Genomic DNA, 22,274 nt, shown 5'->3' on the forward strand with positions numbered 1-22,274 from the left:
GCTGTAATATACCATTTAAATTGGTAGGCACTGCTGTCAACAAGCTTAGAGCGATCACATAAACTGAGCTTGTTGACAGCAGTGCCTACCAATTTAAATGGTATATTACAGCTCTGAGGATGGTCACTAAGTGACCGAAAATCGATTTTGCGGTTAATAAAACAACAAAATACGACCAATGCTGTCTCTCCTTCCAAGTAGATCTTGATTGTTCCAGGAATGTAGCAGCTGCAGCAACTGGGGTACATCGTCATCGCTTGCCACGGTAATCATGCATGATAACCATACTAACAAATACACTATTGCATGAACTATCGCAGCTAGTAAGCCACAACTGCTCTTACTATCCATCCCACTGTCGCAGAGGTTTTTTTTCCCCCACGGCACGAGCCTTGGCACTTTTTCCCCTCTGCTCTTCAAATCGCTACCCTCACTCGGTTTCGTCCACTATCTATCACCTGATGGACCGTGTTAATGCGTAGTCTTACCCAGACGCACGGATAACATCACAGCCCAGCATCCTGTGATCCACTTACTAGATAACTAACATGTTGACGGAGGCGATAGTAGAACTTTTGGTTTGGCCACCACGTTGGTGCGGGCGTGGAGGGGCCCCATCTCTAAATAGGGCGAACAGTTCGATGTTCCCCGGCAGGTGAGCTGCGAAGTATGTGCTAAGCTCGGTGAAATTAGAGCTCCCCATTAAGCCGAGGAGCGCGACTTATTTCATGGTTTGCTCAGTGATATGAAACTAGGTACAAATTATTTCACGCAAGTGCTGAGATCCGGCCGGCGGCTGTGGCCGAGCGGTTCTAGGCAATTCAGTCCGGAACAGCGCTGGTACTGCGGTCGAAGGTTCGAATCCTACCTCGGACATGGATGTGTGTGATGTCCTTAGGTTAGTTACGTTTAAGTAGTTTTAAGTCTAGGGGACTGATGACCTCAGATGTTAAGTCCCATAGTGCTTAGAGCCATTTGAAAAATTTATTTTTTTGCTAAGATCCAACACAGTTTTTCTTACCCTGGAGACCTCCGTAGTTGTGTTGTTGTTGTGGTCTTCAGTCCAATGACTGGTTTGATGCAGCTTTCCATGCTCCTCTAGCCTGTGCAAGCCTCTTCATCTCCGATTAACTACTGCTACCTACATCTCTCTGAATCTGCTTACTGTATCCATCTCTTGGCCTCCCTCTACGATATATACCCTCCACACTTCCCTTCAGTACTAAACTCGTGTTGCCTTCATGCCTCTGAATGTGTCCTACCAACCGAGCCCTTCCTTTAGTCAAACTCCTCCCCAATTCTGTTGAGTACCTCCACATTAGTTACGTGATCAGGCCATATAATCTTCAACATTCTTCTGTAGCGCCACATTTCAAAAACTTTTATTCTCTTCTTGTATAAACTGTTTATCATTCATGTTTCACTTGCATAGATGGCTACACTCCATACCATACCAAAATTTAAATCTATACTCGATGATAACAAATTTCTCTTCTTCAGAAACGCTTTCCTTGCCATTCCTAGTCCACATTTTATATCCTCTCTACTTCGACCATCATCAGTTATTTTACTTCCCAAATAACAACACTCATTTTTCATAATCTAATTCCTCAGCATCACCTGATTTAATTCGACTTCATTCCATTACCCTCGTTTTGCTTTTGTAGATGTTCATCTTATATCCTCCTTTCAAGAAACTGTCAATTCCTTTCAACTGCTCTTCCAAGTCCTTTGCTGTCTCTGACAGAATTACGGTGTCATCGGCAAACCTCAAAACTTTTATTTCTTCTCCCACGACTTTAACTCCAACTTCAAATTTTTCTTTTGTTTCCTTTACTGCTTGCTCAGTATACAGATTGAATAACATGCCTGACTGGCTACGACCCTGTCTCACTCCCTTGTCAACCACTGCTTCCCTTTCGCACCCCTCGACTCGTATAACTGCCATCTGGTTTCTGTATGAATTGTAAACAGTCTTTCGCTTCGTGTATTTTACCCATGCCACCTTTAGAATTTGAAAGAGAGTATTCCAGTCAATACTGCCAAAATATTTCTGTAATTCTACAAATTCTATAAATGTAGGTTTGCCATTCCTTAACATATCGTTTATGAGAAGCCGTAGGGTAAGTATTGCCTCACGTATTCCTACATTTCTCCTGAATCCAAACTGATTTTCCCCGAGATCGGCTTCTACAAGTTTTTCCATTCTTCTGTGAAGGATTCGTGGTAGTATTTTCCAGCCGTGACTTATGAAACTAGTGGTTTGGTAATTTTCACAGTTGTCAGCATCTGATTTCTTTGGAATTGGAATTATTTTATTATTCTTGAGGTCTGAGGGTATTTCGCCTGTCTCATACATCTTGCTCACCAGATGGAGGAGTTTTATCATGGCTTTCTCTCCCAAAGTTATCAATAGCTCTAACGGAATGTTGTCTACTACCGCGGCCTTGTTTCGACTCAAGTATTTCAGTGCTCTGGCAAATTCTTCATGCAGTATCATATCTCCTTCTCATCTTCCTCTACGTCTTCTTCTATTTCCCTAATATTACCCTCAAGTATATCTGCCTTGTATAGACCGTCTATACACCCCTTCCACCTTTCTGCTTTCCTTTGTTTGGTTAGGACTGGTTTTCTGTCTGAGCTCTTGATATTCATACAGGTGGTTCTCTTTTCACCAAAGGTCTCTTTAATTTTCCTGTAAGTAGTATCTGTCGCATCCCTAGTGATACATGCTTCTGCATCTTTACATTCGTCCTCTAGCCATTCCTGCTTAGCCAGTTTGCACTTCCGTCCATCTCATATTTTAGACGTTTGTATTCCCTTTCGAGTGCTTTATTTATTAGATTTTTATATTTTCTCCTTTCATCGATTAAATTCAATATCTCTCTTGTTACCCAAGGATTCCTACTAGCCCTAGTCATTTTACAAACTTGATCCTCTGCTTTCTTCACTATTTCATGTATCAAAGCTACCCATTCTTATTCTACTGTATTCATTTCCCCCGTTCTTGTCAATCGTTCCCTAATTCTCCATCTGAATCTCTGGTGCTTTCAATTTATCCAGGTCTCATCTCCTTAAAGTCCTTCCTTTTTGTTGTTTCTTCGATTTTAATCTGCAGTTCATAACCAATACATTGTGGTCAGAGTCCACATGTTCCCATTGAAATATCTTAAAATTTAATGCCTGGTTCCTAAATCTCTGTCTAACCGTTAGTTAATCAATCTGAAACCTTCGGGTGTCTGCAGGCCTCTTCCACGTATACAGCTTTCTCTTGTGATTCTTTAACCAAGTGTTATCTATGATTAAACAACGCTCTGTGCAAAATTCTACCAGGCGGCTTCCTCATTCATTCCTTTCCCCCGTCCATATTCATCTGCTACTTTTCCTTCTCTTCCTTTTCCTGCTATCGAATTCCAGTCCCACATCACTATTAAATTTTCGGCTCCCTTATCTATCTGAATAAGTTATTTTATCTCATCACACATTTCCCCAATTTCCTCCTCTTCCGCAGAGCTAGTGGGCATATTAACTTGTGCTACTGTGGTGGATGTGGGCTTCGTCTCTCTCTTGATTACAATAATGCGTTCACTATACTGTTCATAGTAGTTTATCTGCGTTTCTACTTTTTTACTCATTATTAAACCTCCTCCTGCATTACCCCTATTTGATTTTGTATTTATAGCTCTGTAATCATCTGCCCAGAAGTCCTGTTTCTCCTGCCACCGAACTTCGCTAATTCCCACTACATCTAACTATAACCTACACATTTCCCTTCTTATATTTTCTAATCCACCTGCCCGATTAAGAGATCTAACATGCAACGCTCCGATCCGTAGAATGCCAGTATTGTTTCTCCTGATAACGACGTTCTCCTGATTAGTCCCTGCCCTGAGATCCAAATGTAAGGCTATTTTACCTCCGGAATATTTTACCGAAGAGGCTGCCACTATCATTTAACCATACAGTAGAGCTGCTTGCCCTCGGCAAGAATTACTACTGTCGTTTCCTCTTGCTTTCAGCCGTTAGCAGTACCAGCACAACAAGGTAGTTTTGGTTGACGTTAGAAAGCTAGATGAGTCAATCATCGAGACTGTCACCCCTGCAACTACTGAAAAAGTCTGCCGCCCCTCTTTAGTTACCACACGTTTGTCTGGCCTCTCAGCAGATACCCGTCCGTTGCGGTTGCAGCTGCGGCACGGCTGTATGTATCGCTGAGGCACGCAACCCTCCCTACCAACGGAAAGTCCATGGTTCATGGGGGGAGGACCTCCGTGGCAGGCCACTCGAATTGGTAGCGGTCTCTCTCCGCCTGGTACATAGGCAACTCCGTGCAACCTATATTGCTAGCTGGAAGGCTAACGCGCAGTGGAATTGCGATCACGTGTCTCGCAGTCACAACAGTTTGAGAAGGCACTTGTGCAAGCAGACACAAAATGAAATCACATCAACAGAATTGTCAACTTATAATTCCATTGTTCGTGTATAAAGAATCGATTAATAGATGCCATTAAAACTGAATTATTTTTCTTAATGCTACAAGCCCAGCCATGTCTGCAGCAATGCAACGTTGCCAATCCTTTCCTGGATCAGCATGAAATGCTTTCATTATATTTCGTAGTAACTGATGGCATGTAAAAATATAACGACATTCTACTGATTGGAGAGTGGAATGTTAGATCCCTTAATCGGCTAGTAGATTAGAGACTTTAAAAAGGGAAATGAATAGGCTGAAGTTAGATATGGTAGAAATTAGTGTAATTCGGTGGCAGGAAGAACAGGTCCTCTGGTATGGCGATCACAGGGTTAAAAACACGAAATCAAATAGTGGTAATGCAGGAGTGCGTCTGATAATGAATAAGAAAACTTTGGATAGTACAGGAGATATCAAATTTAGTTGACGAAAGGACAAAATATAGATATTCAGCAAATGAAGCTGTCGAAAGGGAATACAGGTGTCTAAAAAAAGAAACTGATAGAAAAGGTAAACTGGTTAATCAGGAATGCCTAGAGAAAAAAAATGCAAGGCAGTAGGAGAATACATTTCAACGGAAAAATAGGTGCCGTCTATAGGAAATTCAAAGAGACCTTTGGAGAAAAGAGAGGCAGCTGTATGAATATCAGGAGCTAGGATGGTACGCCAGTACTTAGCAAAGAAGAGAAAGCTGAAAAGTAGAAGGAACATATAAAGGAGCTCTACAACCAAAATGAACATGAAGACTATATTAGAGAAAGGGAAGATGAGATGGGAGATATGATACTGAGAGAAGAATTTGACAGAGTACCGACTGACCAATGTGGAAGCAAGGTCCATGGAATACACTACATCACACAGAGTTAATGAGATCTTTGTGAGAGCTAATCAGCTGCTGCGCAAGATTATAAGACAAGCGAAAAACGGTCAGACTTCAAGGAAAACGGAATAATTCCAGTTCAAAAGAAGGAAAGTGCTGACAAATGTGAATATTACCGAACTGTCAGTTTAATAAGTCATGGCTGAAAAATACTGATAGGAATTATTCACAGAAGAACGGAAAGAACTGGTAGAACCTGACCTTGGGGAAGATCGGATTGTGTTCCAGAGGAATGTAGTAATAAAGGGAGCAAACATACATTTATACCATTTTCAGATTTACTTTACACGTAGAACTTCCAATCGCCGTTAAATATTTGAAAAAGAACATTTTTATAGCCATTAATTGCATTCATTCAACTTTATTCTTAACCGTTTTTTTTTTCTTACAACTATCATCACTGGGACTAAACAACAACCAACATACAAATATAGGTGGTGTAAAGAGACAAAAAGAAGGAAAAGTATGACAATTATACTTACCTCCGTCAAAATCATTATCAGTACTTGCAAAAGCAGCACATCCGTTGGATCAAAAGTGTCTTCTATCCATAAATGAATCATAAGCATACCAAATACGACGACGTTCTATAGTAGATGTAAAATACACCTTACTTGGCTAATGTCATAAATCACAGAAGCAGGTTACAATCCACTATATAACAGGTTACGCAAAGACTGTTGATAGTAAATAAGTAAATGCCATCAAAGACACAGATAATCTAAGATCATCAAAGAGTATGATACCAAAGATTAAATATATGACAATCTCTAGTGTTGTCAATGGAAGAAGTCAGCGAGTACAATTAATACAAGACTATATCAATGTTGGCAACATGTTGCTTTTACTATAAGCAATGGAACTATACAAGTGTAATGTGCTGCGAATACATAGAAAGATAGATCCCTTATCATTTAGCTACAAAATAGCAGATCAGCAACTGGAGGCAGCTAATTCCATAAATTATCTGGGAGTACGCATTAGGAGTGATGTAAAATGGAATGATCATATAAAGTTGATCGTCGGTAAAGCAGATGCCAGACTGAGATTCATTGGAAGAATCCTTAGGAAATGCAATCCGAAAACAAAGGAAGTAGGTTACAGTACGCTTGTTCGCCCACTGCTTGAATACTGCACAGCAGTGTGGGATCCGTACCAGATAGGCTTGATAGAAGAGATAGAGAAAATCCAACGGAGAGCAGCGCGCTTCGATACAGGATCATTTAGTAATCGCGAAAGCGTTACGGAGATGATAGATAAACTCCAGTGGAAGACTCTGCAGGAGAGACGCTCAGTAGCTCGGTACGGGCTTTTGTTAAAGTTTCGAGAACATACCTTCACCGAGTAGTCAAGCAGTATATTGCTCCCTCCTACGTATATCTCGCGAAGAGATCATGAGGATAAAATCAGAGTGATTAGAGCCCACACAGAAGCATACCGACAATCCTTCTTTCCACGAACAATACGAGACTGGAATAGAAGGGAGAACCGATAGAGGTACTCAGGTTACCCTCCGCCACACAGCGTCAGGTGGCTTGCGGAGTATGGATGCAGATGTAGATGTAGATATAGAGTACAGCATAAGGAGAAATAACCTAAATGACGTTTCTTCCTAGAACACGACAATCCAATAAAGCGTGTGTCATAAAATTGATGTCTTCTAAACTAAATTTTTTTTGCTTAAGAGTAACAGTATAAAAAACCCAAAAAATAACAATGATTTGTGCCGTCAAATCACATCTAAATGAAATTTGTTATTAAATCAGTATGTAACATAGTTATTAAATAAAAATTATGACTAGTAATGACATGTATAACAAACTGAAGTAAATGATGTAGACCTATACATTGGTCGAGAATAAACGGACATACATAGTACATCTACATCCGAATCTAAGCGATTATTCTGCTATTCACAATGAATTGCTTGGCAGAAGGTTCAATGACCCACCTTCAAGCTGTCTTTTTACCGTTCCACTCTCTCTTTAAGATATGCAGGAGACAGTGAGGGGCTGTTCGGAATGTAAGGTACTGGTCGCAAAATGAAAACCATAGTGAAAATCAAAAAAATTTTATCCGTAACAGTTAGTCACACCTTCCAGCTACCTCTCTAAACAGTCGTCGCTCCGACTTAGACATTTGTCGTGGCGTTGTACAAACTTTACAGTTCCGTCGTCACAGAAAGCAGCCGCCTGTGCTTTCCACCAATTCTCTACGCTGGTGTGCCTTTCGTTGTTTGTGCCAAAATGTTGTCTTCGTAGCTAGCGGTTCATGTGAACAAAGATGAACAATGGAGGGAGCCAATTAAATACAATGAAAACATAGCATGGAATTATATAAGATACCGATATATAGTACTAGTCAGCAGTAAAATGTGATTGTAATAGAACTTGTGCCTCAGGCTACAGTTGACATCAACCTCCAGTTGACTGATTACAGGAATTAGGTCAATACCTTTTCTGTTTCAGCTAATCACGAAAAAAAGTATGAAACTACTGCATGCAGTATTGATATACAGTTAATGGTCAATAACAAAACATGAATGCAACAAATCTAGGTCTCAGGCTAAAGGTGACATAAATGCAACATAGACCTGGGTTACAGATGACATAAACCTTGGGTTACAGATGACATATACACTCCTGGAAATTGAAATAAGAACACCGTGAATTCATTGTCCCAGGAAGGGGAAACTTTATTGATACAATCCTGGGGTCAGATACATCACATGATCACACTGACAGAACCACAGGCACATACACACAGGCAACAGAGCATGCACAATGTCGGCACTAGTACAGTGTATATTCACCTTTCGCAGCAATGCAGGCTGCTATTCTCCCATGGAGACGATCGTAGAGATGCTGGATGTAGTCCTGTGGAACGGCTTACCATGCCATTTCCACCTGGCGCCTCAGTTGGACCAGCGTTCGTGCTGGACGTGCAGACCGCGTGAGACGACGCTTCATCCAGTCCCAAACATGCTCAATGGGGGACAGATCCGCAGATCTTGCTGGCCAGGGTTGTTGACTTACACCTTCTAGGGCACGTTGGGTGGCACGGGATACATGCGGACGTGCATTGTCCTGTTGGAACAGCAAGTTCCCTTGCCGGTCTAGGAATGGTAGAACGATGGGTTCGATGACGGTTTGGATGTACCGTGCACTATTCAGTGTCCCCTCGACGATCACCAGAGGTGTACGGCCAGTGTAGGAGATCGCTCCCCACACCATGATGCCGGATGTTGGCCCTGTGTGCCACGGTCGTATGCAGTCCTGATTGTGGCGCTCACCTGCACGGCGCCAAACACGCATACGACCATCATTGGCACCAAGGCAGAAGCGACTCTCATCGCTGAAGACGACACGTCTCCATTCGTCTCTCCATTCACGCCTGTCGCGACACCACTGGAGGCGGGCTGCACGATGTTGGGGCGTGAGCGGAAGACGGCCTAACGGTGTGCGGGACCGTAGCCCAGCTTCATGGAGACGGTTGCGAATGGTCCTCGCCGATACCCCAGGAGCAACAGTGTCCCTAATATGCTGGGAAGTGGCGGTGCGGTCCCCTACAGCACTGCGTAGGATCCTAGGGTCTTGGCGTGCATCCGTGCGTCGCTGCGGTCCGGCCCCAGGTCGACGGGCACGTGCATCTTCCGCCGACCACTGGCGGCAACATCGATGTACTGTGGAGACCTCACGCCCCACGTGTTGAGCAATTCGGCGGTACGTCCACCCGGCCTCCCGCATGCCCACTACACGCCCTCGCTCAAAGTCCGTCAACTGCACATACGGTTCACGTCCACGCTGTCGCGGCATGCTACCAGTGTTAAAGACTGCGATGGAGCTCCGTATGCCACGGCAAACTGGCTGACACTGACGGCGGCGGTGCACAAATGCTGCGCAGCTAGCGCCATTCGACGGCCAACACCGCGGTTCCTAGTGTGTCCGCTGTGCCGTGCGTGTGATCATTGCTTGTACAGCCCTCTCGCAGTGTCCGGAGCAAGTATGGTGGGTCTGACACTCCGGTGTCAATGTGTTCTTTTTTCCATTTCCAGGAGTGTACTTAACCAGTCTGTAACAAAACGTCGTGTATGGTTCAATATCTATATGAAATGTGAAGAAAGTGTTGAAAATATTCATAGACAGGAATAAACAATTCCGACGTTTAAATCAAGTCAAAGGGCCAATAATAACTATGCGTATACCTACGTCTCGTGTTACAGACCACAAAAAACTTAAGCCACAACTGATGATAAGGTCAAAGCTTATACATATTCGATACAAACCGTTATCTACAATGTCATATATGCACATTCCAATAATACTGTAACAGGATGAAAAACGTCTAATAATAAAGAATAAAGATTCGAGATAAAAGTCAAGAGTATACAGACGGAGTTGTATATCATAATCGCTTCTAAAACGCTGGGTGTGGTTAATCTACTGCTCGTCTCACCTCGCGATGGCACGCTCAACGCCGTCCGCAACGCAAGCGCTGTGAACTGAGTGTCTACGCTTCCTGCACGCTCAGTGTGGGTGGTGCGTTGTCACAGTGCGCGGATTATTTTCTGAGCATTAAAACTGTTGGTTTGGTACGGGCTATTTTCCAAGGACCCTCTATTCTAATTTCTTGTATTTTATTTCGGTTGTTTGTTCGTCCCCGTTTTATGGGGGATGAGGTATGCACTGTTCGCCCCTCCCCCTTTTTAAATAATTATCTGCATTTCGTGAATAATGATCGCAACCCTTTCGTCCTTCTTCTGTTGTACTTTGATGTTTTTAATGATTAAAATTAGCATATGCTTAGTAATTGTTGGTATTAGGCTTTTATCATTGTATGAACTCCCCACATGCTGGAGTAGCTTGGGACAGCAACTTCTGTTAATGAAATGAACGAAAAACCAGTCCAAGCTGCTAATATTTTATTTTTCATTCGATTACTAGTTTAGGGGCGATACTAATTTTCAAATAAACATAACAAAGTCGAAAATGACATTTCCGAAGATTTCAAAAATGTATATTAAACACTTTTGACTTTTTCGGAAATCCCATTTTCGACTTTGTTATATCCTCTGGACCATATGAAATGTCACTTAGGTTTTTATTGTTTCCTCTTTAGATGTACACCTGAGGATATGGCTATGGGCTATGAAACCGGAGGTGTTCCATTAAAGAGTATTACACAGCTGTAAGCGGCGATCTTTTGTAAGTATATAACCGCGGCTGCGGATTCCCGCAATACAAAATTATTAGAAAAATTTATGTCTTGCATCGACAACATGACTTTGCGACTCTTAATGTAACGCCACGTTCTCATTCAATGTACGTACGCTAATTTACAAGTGTATATTTCTGGTTTAAGTTCCTGGGTAAGTTTATAAACGTCTGTGCCAGTATGGGCAAGTAGATAACTTTTGGCTGCGTGTCACCTGTTATTCTATAGACAACAAAGTGCTGTTACAGCCTCGAGATGTTGTCAAGCCACGGCTCGAATTTCTTGGCGAAACTCTGGAACAGAGGTTGCAGCAACTTCATTTCTGTAATGCCCCTTTTTATGAGTTTGTCAAATTTGTCAGCAAAAGCTCATGCGTCTGTTGCATATTTTCCAGCGAGTTGAGTCGAGACATCCACCAGCGTAGTTTCCTCAATGAAAGGTGAAGTGTTCACTATTATAACATTAAATAAAAATTGCGCAGCTACCAATTGTTTTTGTACTTCATATGCTTACAAAAATGCACTTTACTACGTAACGAAGAACTTATGCAAATGCATATCACTTGTTTCTAATAATCCTCATTGCTGTCTTAGGCACGCATGAAATAATATGAGTTCTATCAAGGTGGCTAACATAGCTACTGAGTAACTGTCCTGAGTGCAATTTCACGTTACTGAATAAAGTACACTGATGGTGGTAGTATCGCGTACAGAAGGTGCAAATGGGCATTGGATTGGCGGAACTGTCATTTGTACTCAGGTAATTCATGTGAAAAGGTTTCCGACGTGATTATGGCAGCACAATGGGAATTCACAGAGTTTGAACGTGGAATGGTAATTGGAGCTAGACGCTTGTGACATTCCATTTCGGAAATATTTAGGGAATTTAATATTCTAAGATCCACAGCGTCAAGAGTGTGCCCATAATACCAGATTTCAGGTGTTAACTCTCACCACGAACAACCACTGGCCGACGGCCTCCACTGAACGGTCGAGAACAGCGGCGTTTGCGTAGATTTGTCAGTGTTAACAAACAATCAACACAGTATAAAATAACCGCAGCAATCAATGCAGGACGTACGACGAACGTATCCGCTAGAATTATGAGGGAAAATTCGCCGTTAATGAGCTATGGCAACAATAGACGGACTTGTGTCTTTGTTAACAGCACGACATCGCCTGCGACACCTGTCCTGGGCTCGTGCTCATATCGGTTGCATCACAGACGACAGGAAAACCATGATCTGGTCACATGAGTCCCGATCCCAGTTGGTAAGAGCTGACTGGAAGGTTCGAATGTGGTGTAGACCCCATGAAGCCATGGGCCCAAGTTGTCAACAAGGCACTGTGCGAGCTAGTGGTGACTCCATAATGGTGTAGTCCGTGTTTACATGGAATGGTTTCTCTGGTCCACCTGAACTCATAATTGACTGAAAATGTTTATATTCGGCTACGCGGAGAACATTTGCAGTCTTTCTTGGATTTCATGTCCCCAAACAACGATGAAAGTTTTGTGGATGACAATGCGCCATGTAAACGGGCCACAATTGATCGTGATTCGTTTGCAGAACATTCTGGAGAGTTCGAGCGAATCATTTGGCCACCCAGATCGTCAGACACGGATCCTATCGAACATTTAAGCGACATAATCGAGAGGACAGTTCGTTCACAAAATCCTGCACCTGCAACACTTTCGCTATTATGGTCGACTATAGAGACAGCATGGCTCAATATTTCTGCAGGGAAGTTACAACGACTTGCTGAGTCCATGCCACGTCGGGTTGTTGCACTGCGCTGGTTAAAAGGAAGTCCTGCACGATATTAGGAGCTATCTCATGACTGCTGTCACCTCAGTGCATATACAGTGCTTAACTGTTGCATGAAGAGCACCGATTAGTAGTCGCTTTGTATCAACGTCCTAATCATGTTACACTTCCAAAAAGTTCCATTCACGAAGTAATCATCTGCTGGGCGCAGCCATCGAAGACGGGTGCAGCCTGTAGTCCAGTGGCTCTCGTCGTACTAGCTGGCAAAACGTTGGCTGACTCGCCTGCTCAAGTCCAGGCTGACTCCTCACTTTGCTCTGCCGTCGTCGGGTCATGAGGCTTCCTTAATACCCGGCGTTCGAAAAGTCACACAACTACAATCTAATTTTATCTACGTGTCAAGCGCTGCAAAATAGTGTTTCAAAGGCAGCTAGCTGCCTATGTAAGCTCGACAGGATCTGCGAAGTTGTGCATCCACGTAACGCCTGCTGCTCAGGCAACCCCTCGTACTCTGTTGCAATGCGTGGAGCCTCTGTACTCAGTGGATACAGTACTTGGTGACTAGTGGTAGGAGTAACGACATTTAACACTGTTTGCAGTTTCAATGGTTCAATGACAAGCAAGTAAAAGTGGAAGTATCTGTTACTCATACGCCGTACTTCCATTAAAGATCACTGTGAAGGAAGTAAGGTTAGCTAATGAGTTATCCAGACAAACCTTCAGTAATTCACTCGAAGCCGTATTCCATGAAACTTTATTTTCACGTGCTAGCTGATTGAATCTTATAGACAGACTAAATATAGGTTTTCCGAAGAAGTCAACGGACCAAGCTGCTTGTCAGAAACTTAAAATCAAGCCTGCAATGCCATGTTACCCACAAACAGTAGGCAAATTAAGTTGAATGATCTCCTTAGACAGAACTTTCGTAACCTTTGTTTATTCATTAGCATCTGAACTTCAGCAGTGGAACAAGCTCTCATAAAGGTGAAGGAGCCTCTCTACAGAGAATCTCAAACGCCTCTTGAACAAATTTTTGAAGGACTTAAAGACAAAAGACTCCCACGCAATATAATTAGAGATCCTTAGGAAATAGTACATAGCACCCTCTTTCGACCTGATTACGGAGGCTAGGTGTGATGACATGGATATCACGGGGAGCTAAAACAACGAGAGAGCTATTGTGGTCCATAACTTCTCAACAGCCGCCCACAACTCAAAGAAATCTGGTCCAACAAGATGCCATGTAGCATGATGGCGCTCTACACGCCTGACGTCAGCTGAACTGTGGAGCCGCACAAGCGCTCTCGTGTCCTTAGACTGTTATTGAGACACGACTTACACAGTTCGGGTGCGACAGGGTGGTGCATTGCCTTGAGGACGTTGCAAATCGCCTACGTAGCACTGCATACGATCACCATACAGCTTATCGTGTCATTCACTGACAATGACGATGACAATGGCAGACGATGACGGACATTTCAGAGGGCCCATTTCATCCAAATAAAATGAGAGCAGTAAAAGTTGTAGATTGAGACTAAGGAGCGAGTATAGTAAGCAGGTTCAAATGGATGGAGGTTGCAGCAGTTATGTAGAGAGATTTTTACAGGATAGACTTGCATGGAGAGTTGCATCAAACCAGTTTGCTGAATGAAGATCACAACAACAATAAGCCTTTCCCACACGAGAATAATTCCTTCAGCAGCCTAAAAGATACCCTGTTGACAAGCAGTACGCATTGCCTCATGATGCTTGGATAGACTCGTACCCTGAAGGCACCATGCACAACAACTTTGAGCTTTAAGTCTGATTTGCTACAAAACTTTTTTCCTTCTGTTCCATAGGATATGCTATGCACATACATTTTGAAGAAACATATTACTGTATGTTTTGTGATAAATATGGGTTACTTTTTAATGTTTGTTTATTTTTGTCAAATATTCCACTTTACTATTTGTCGATAAGCTTCAGAACGACGAATGATGTAAAACAGTACATCCACTTGTAATGTAGTATGGCAATTAAATGTGGATAAGTGCGCACAAACAAGAGAAATAACCAGACTATATCCAACTAAATAACTGGTGGTAAGCTTATGGAGCCTGTAGCTTCGATTAATTATCCTGGAGTAATACTACGCCATAATACGGAATCTTTGCATTGTGTAGCAAGGAACTCAATCCTCCTACCCGTACAAAAGCGTGCTAGGGGTGCATTATCGCGTCAGCCATGTAGTCCCCTCAATTGTTATCATTCCCTGCGTTTCGGCTCAGAGTAGATATTACCTTTACGAAGAATAATTTGTGTCTAGTTATAGGGGTAAATGGAGGTTTCATTGTGTTGTACGTATAATAAAAGTGGCTTTTGCCCTAATTTTATTCTTTCAAGTTAATGATGCCAGGTGTCCGACTGGTGACTGCTAACGGGTTTAGAAGCCTCAGTAAGTCCTCTGTCCAGGAAGAAAGATAGCAGCAAGCACAAGAAGTATCCCGTCAGTCCCAAACGTTTCGAGGCCGGATTAATGAAAAACGGAGACAAAAGTTAAGATGATGGTTTCAGTACTTCAGATGTTTTACGTAGCCTGCCTCCAGTTGGGTGAAACGCATAGAACGTTGGTACAACCATGTCAAAATGTCAGAAAAGTCCTTCTTTGGAATGTTGTTCAACTCGGGCTTCACACTTACTTGAATGTCGGTTATGTCGTCGAAGCGTTGACCCTTCATGTGAATTTCTACACAGTGTCGTTTTATGCTACGTTTGTATTGATAACAACAAATCTGTTCACGTGAGAGGATTTTTTCCAGAAAGAAATGTGCGCAATTTGCATTTCAGTCAAGTCACGGAAGGCATTCATGCGTCATTATTTTTGTTTGGGAGTCGAGGTGTGCGGACAAACTTCGCACAAACTTTTCTCTTCTTCAAAACGTTGTGAAGTATGTCTTAAACATTTGATTTAGAGATGTTGTTCCACTACGAATTGTTACAAAACAAAATTGAACCGCTGTGTTCGCACGTATACTGCTGAACACCACCTGCTCACAACTGATTGATCGAATGCATGTCTGTTGTTTACAGTTGTTAGTTCAAGCTGCCACCGTAGCTACTCATTGATGTTGCTTAAACGTCAGGAATAAAACCAGTGTCGGAGTTTTTTAGACGAACAGTGTAAGGGTTTACACTGAAGCGCCAAAGAAACTGGTATAGACATGCGTATTCAAATACAGAGTAATGTAAACAGGCAGAATACGGCACTGCCGTCGGCATCGCCTATATAAGACAACAAGTGTCTGGCGCAGTTACTAGATCGGTTACTGCTGCTACAATGGCAGGTTATCAAGATTTAACTGAGTCGGAACGTGGTGTTATACTCTGCGCACAATCGATGGAACAAAATACCTCCGAGCTAGCGATGAAGTGGGAATTTTTCCGTACGACCATTTCACGAGTGAACCGTGAATATCCGGAATCCCATAAAACATCAAATCTCCGACATCTCTACAGCCGGAAAAATGTCCTGCAAGAACGGGACCAACGACGACTGAAGACAATCGTTCAACGTGACAGAAGTGCAACCCTTCCGCAAATTGCTACAGATTTCAGTGCTCGGCCATCAATAAGTGACAGCGTGCGGACCGTTCAACGAAACATCATCGATATGGGCTTTCGGAACCGAAAGCCCACTCGTGTATCCTTGATAACTGCACGACACAAAGCCTTACGTCTCGCCTGGGCTCGCCAACACCAACATTGGACTGTTGATGACTGATAAAATGTTGCCTGGTCGGATGAGTCTCGTTTCAAATTGTATCGAGCGGATGGACGTGGACGGGTACGAGTATGTCAGCAGGGAACTGTCCAGGCTGGTGGAGGCTCTGTAATGGTGTGGGACGTGTGCAGTTGGAGTGTTATGGGACCCATGATACGTCTAGATGCGACTCTGACAGGTGACACTTACGTAAGCATCGTGTTTGATCACCTGCATCCATTCATATCCATTGTGCTTTCCGACGGATTTAGTCAATTCCAGCAGGACAATACGGCAACCCACATGTCCATATTTCCTACAGAGTGACTGCAGGAACACTCTTCTGAGTTTAAACACTTCCGCAGGTCAACAAACTCCCCAGACATGAACATTATTGAGCATATGTGGGATGTCTTGCAACGTGCTGTTCAGAAGAGACCTTCAGTCCCTCGTACTCTTATGGACAGCCCTGCAGGATTCATGGTGTTAGCTCCCTCCAGCACTACTTCAGACATTAATGGAGCCCATGCAACATTGCGTTTCGAAACCTCTGCGTGCTCGCGGGGGCCCTACACGATATTAGGCAGGTGCAGCAGTTTCTTTGGCTCTTCAGTGTGGATAAAGAACTATCCACAAGCACGTATTTTACGTATTTGTCTGTGTAAACAGCTTAGTAGTTGAGAATGCTGAGCGTGAATTGGAAGGCTGTATGTTGTTCAAACCAGAAAAACGCGGCTTGTGTAAGCCAAGACGCTGCGAAGATAGTGACTACGGAAATTCACTTTTCATGGTGAAGTCTGTGGTATAAACATGATGCCATCTACGAGTTCAATCGGTAACATCACCATAGTTGTTGCATAAATTTAATTGTTTCAGGCATACATTATTATCGCAAAGAAATTATTATAGAGTTAATCGATCGGTACAAATCAGCGCAACGCCTTCGTATGGTAAAAAATTGGTTCAAATGGCTCTGAGCACTATGCGACTTAACTTCTGAGGCCATCAGTCGCCTAGAACTTAGAACTAATTACACCTAACTAACCTAAGGACATCACACACATCCATTCCCGAGGCAGAATTCGAACCTGCTGCCGTAGCGGTCGCTCGGCTCCAGACTGTAGCGCCCAGAACCGCACGGCCACTCCGGCCGACGCGTGTGGTAGCATTTCGGGTATCTGTTTTTCTCGATTTCCACTGATAAACAGTATTAGCAGTGAAAATAATTGTTTCTTCGATTGCCCTTTTCTAAAACACACTTTTTGGCAGGAGTATTTGCATCATGTGGTCACAGCACAACATTACGAATTTTACTTAATGGTGCTGGTGATGCCGATTTACCTCTCTCGTCGTGTGTTTGCTTTAACGTACAAGTCGGTTGTGAGAAATTACTTGCAATGTATGGCTGCAGCGTGGTGTTCAGTTTCTGTCGCACAAACTATGTCGCACAAGAAAGTCTCTGTCGTATTTGCGGTTTTTTGAACAATAATTCATCTCGCATCAGAGATACGTGAAATAATATATATGGCAGACTTCAGCGTGCAAGGTAGATACAGTATTGCCTGAAAAAATTGCACGGAAATATTTCAGTCAAACTAATCAGATTGTCTAGCAAAAAATGGTTCAAATGGCTCTGAGCACTATGGGACTTAACATCTATGGTCATCAGTCCCCTAGAACTTAGAACTATTTAAACCTAACTAACCTAAGGACATCACGCTGTCATCACGAGGCAGAGAAAATCCCTGACCCCGAGGGGAATCGAACCCGGGATCCCGGGTGTGGGGATTGTCTAGCAACAGTTTGCAGATGCTATGCACTGTAAAAACCAGACGGAGCTATGAACTGTATTGGATTGACATCTATGAGTCACACATGTTGGATAATACATGTTTCCTTAAACTACGACTGTCTGAGAACATCGAACGCTCATATCCTGAAGGTTGCCATTCAAAGTAACTGATACCCGCTTGATCTTGCACACACACGTTAATGCTCATGATCGAATTCGCTCATAACAGAAGAAATTGCGATGTGAGATCGTCGTATAACTGGTATCTAGTGCGGGTGGCACATCTAAGCAAAACATGCGTAACAGAAAAGCTAATGCTCACACTGAACTGAAGATACGGAACTGTATGACACTATGGTTATGATAATAGTGCCACATTTGAAGTAGTAGTTGTAAGTCAGTTGATATGTTGATTTTAAGAAACCATTTATAAAGAAACGAGTCGTGCCACACCTTATTAAGTGTGAACAACAGCGTAAAACAATCAAACAGTAAATCAGCATTTGCATGGAGTAGTACTCCATATAAATCTGCATTCTTAATCAGCAAGCCACTGAACAGTGCATGACCAAGAGTACTTAGTACCAATATAACAGATTCTCTGACCTATTCAACAGATTCTCTGACCTATTCCATTGACGTATTACGTGATGGAAAGACGACTGTCCGTAAGCCTATGTACACGTCTTACGCTATCTTATCTTATTCTCAGGATACCTAAGTGAGATGTTGCATAATAGTCGCACAGACTTATTCGAATATAGAGTCTCTAAATTTATCCAACAGAGTAACTCGAGAATTACGTCTTATTTCTTCCAAGTATTTCGATTTAAGTTCCCGAGGACTCTTGTTACAGCTTCGCATGAGTTACACCGACCTGCTATGACCTTAGTAGCGCGTCTCTGCATTCGTTCAGTGTCTGTTGTTATGCATACTTGATAAGGACACCAAACACTCGAACAGCACTCTAGAATTGATTGCATAAGCGTCTTTAATGCGATTTCCTTTAACGGTATTTTGCATATTCCCAGAATTCTTCCAACATATCTAAGGCCTCTATTCGCCTTACCTAAAACTGATTTTACTTGATCGTCCCAATTCATACCACATCTTAGGATTACCCTTAAACACGTATGCGATGTAACATGCTCAAGATGCTCACCAGCGAAGAGTTAATGACTAAATGTAACTGCAACCGTTTTCAAAGTTGATAATTATAAAGGGCGTTAAGGGTATATGTGTAGATAGTATTTACTTCATTTGCAGACTAATAATTATAGCCATTATGTGGGGGTAGGTTGCTATTGATGGGCTGCCTAGATAAAATGTTTAAAAATCTTCGAATATTGCAATAAATATCTTATTTTCAATGTAACTTGAACATTACCTTTTGTACATCATTTTAGTAGACACAGAAGTTGACCGTTAATGAAATATTTGTAAAATAAAAACATGTGTCATCGGCCCAATGAAGTTTCCATGACTACTTTAGAGTGCAATAGCTATTAAATACTATACACATGCAAATAAGTGTCCATACATTTCGTATTTTAGTTTCAAGAATTTTTTGTTGGCATCTGAAATTGGATAACATGTATTCAAAACCAAGGAGGCTAAAAGCAGAAATTTTCGACTTCGAAGGTAAAAAAATTACATCTGACTGATTATCAAAACACTTACAATCTATAAGAATATATATAAGGAAAACCATTACTTAAATCTTGTCCGCAGTGGCCTACTTACGCCTAAGATTAAACAAAATTCGAAGTGGTTCATCCAAGGTAACTTGCACACCGTCGCTTAACAGCACTGGGTAGGTCAGGTATTGAAGTATGCACGCATGGACACAAACCGGAGATTCTATACCGACAGGTGCAGTATACTTCACGATACAGCTACAACCATGCAGAAAACATCAGGCACTAAATTATGTGATGCGTTTATGGGTGACTGTTGAACGCAGAGATAAAACAACTAGCACGCTGAAGTGAGTACATATTAAGCTGTCCATAACCACAGTACCTGTACTTATAATCCAAACACTATGTATTAAATAAGTAACTTTGTCTGTTTCTCAATACCACTGCGACCTTCCTCTTGGTGTTCTATGCGCTCTATTAGATTTGTACCCAACGCGGAACGGTAGCTTCCGAATGCTCTCTTCCTGATCACGAATTTCCCTATCGAAGTATGATCCGATGTTTATCATAAGCCTCAGCTATCACACCAAACGAAGGGACAATATATGGCGTACGTCAGCTCCCAAATGCCCAAGGGGTACAACATATCCTCGAATTATATTTCTAGAAATAACTTAAAATGAAAATAAATAGCATTTCAATTACGAGGCTGGTAGATTCATCAACCAGTTCAAAAATTTCTTGTGAGACCCATTTGAATTTAAACAATATTCAGCTTGTTTCTCCATAAGTTTATCATAAATCTTATACAGTTACTGGACAAAAATATGGAAAGAACGAGAGAAAAGCATTCTTGAACATAAATGCAGATGATAGCCTAGCCTACAGGTTGCGCTGTAGTATTTGACCACGAGGAGCACTTGTGCAGTGTCCTCAATACGTTGCAAGCGTTAGTCGTAGTCAGTACAGCGTTCTGTTTAATTGTGAATCCGTTATGTCCAAGCTAAGTGAATTCGATAGTAGGCAAATTGCGCTCGTGTGGAAGGTAACCAAGTACTAAGTAGCCGAAGTGTGTGGTATTTCAAGAGGCACCATGTCGACGATTTATACTGCGTAAAAAAAAAGGCCTTGGCTACGGAGCAATCATTGGAGAACGTCATTTGGTTGGATGAGTCTTGTTGCGCACTGTTTCCAACTTCTGCCCTGTTGTGCGTCCGAAGAGTGCAACATGTCGGGGGTTCGGTGAAGATTTGGTCAGCCATATCGTGGTGTTCCATGGGTCTCATGGCTACTCTGCAGAGTCGCGTTACTGCCAAGGATTATGCGGCCATTTTGACTGATCAAGACAATCTCATGGTATAGTATTTGTTCCCCAATGACTGTGCTGTGTTCCAAGACGGCTGGACCCCTGCTCATACATGTCGAATTATCCAGATCTCAATTTATCAAGGTTCAATAAAATGTATTGTAGAACAAACTGAAATGAGTTTCGCCCCAAGACACTGACAAGAAACTCTTGTCTCCACTTGTGTTGTTGCAGTTACCATATGACCTCTAGTTATACAGTATGAAAAATGAGTAGTATTCTTTCGGCTTAAGTTTCAAAAATCACAGTTAAATATTCAACAAGGACATACAAAAGTACTCCACTCTAAGACTAACCTGTTGGTTTTACTTTGTGCGTATTAATCCATGCAAGATAACGATTTTATCTAATTTTCTCTGGTTTCCTAAATATATAAACGTCAAATTTTTTTAAAAATTTTATGTTATTTTGTTAAATATACATTTTTTTGATTGCTGGAGACTACATTCGTAACGCGACTGACCACCTAGTGGAAGGTGTTCTGTGCATCTTGCGTTCGAGTTGTCGAATAAGATGGTTTTGCTGGGTTCTGCGTGCGTTCTCGCCAAGTGACAGAACCTTTTCTGTAGGAATTACATCTCCATCATGTAATGCAGCTCCGCAGTTCAAATGTCTACCGGCAAATGGCAGGCCCGTTTGTAGTCGTTGGAAGTGGTTGCTGGTAGCTTAACTATTTTACTCCTCTGTATTCTACCACTTCTAAGACAGAGTGAAGAAAAGCAACCTGAATTTGTAGATTCAGAGAAGGTGTTTGACAGTGTGGACTAGAGTACGTTCTTTGCAACTTTGACGGTAACAGGGATAAAATACAAGGGCTCCCATACCCTTGGGCAAGTGGGAGGAAGAGCGCTGCTTCCAGTAGCTCTCAGGGAAAGGAAGAAGTGTAGTATAGGTAGATGTTTTTATTTGAAGAAAATTATTTGAAAAAAGTCGGTATAGAGCAGATTTTTTAACAGGGTCGGGACTGGAACTCTTTAATGGCTACTTACAAGTCGCCATTCGTCTTCCAAAATATTAAAAATACCGCATACCCTCAGGTCTAGGCGCCCCGGTCCCCTAAAAAGTATTGTATGGCCGTCCTAGAGCGCTACGATATCAACAACTCGTAAAGAAACCAGACTCTGTACAGTCGCTTATGCGGAAATGTTTAGACGTGCCCCGAAGTCGCTCTTCCATATGACATCTGAGTTTTCCTTGTAGTGTGTGAGTTCTGGTTTTACGTTTGGCACGATTGCCTTGCGGCAACACACTTAATCGAAAGTTAAAGACAATCACCGAAGGAATGAATTGTGGAATATCTTTTGTTCTATTTTATCTGGCTTCCAACATTTTGAGTTACTTCTGATACTGCCTGATATTTCTCTACTAGCATGCACATACTGTTCTTGTTCTTGTTGATGATGG

This window comes from Schistocerca gregaria, chromosome X (genome assembly GCF_023897955.1).
Source record: "Schistocerca gregaria isolate iqSchGreg1 chromosome X, iqSchGreg1.2, whole genome shotgun sequence".
Classification (NCBI taxonomy): Eukaryota; Metazoa; Arthropoda; class Insecta; order Orthoptera; family Acrididae; genus Schistocerca; species Schistocerca gregaria.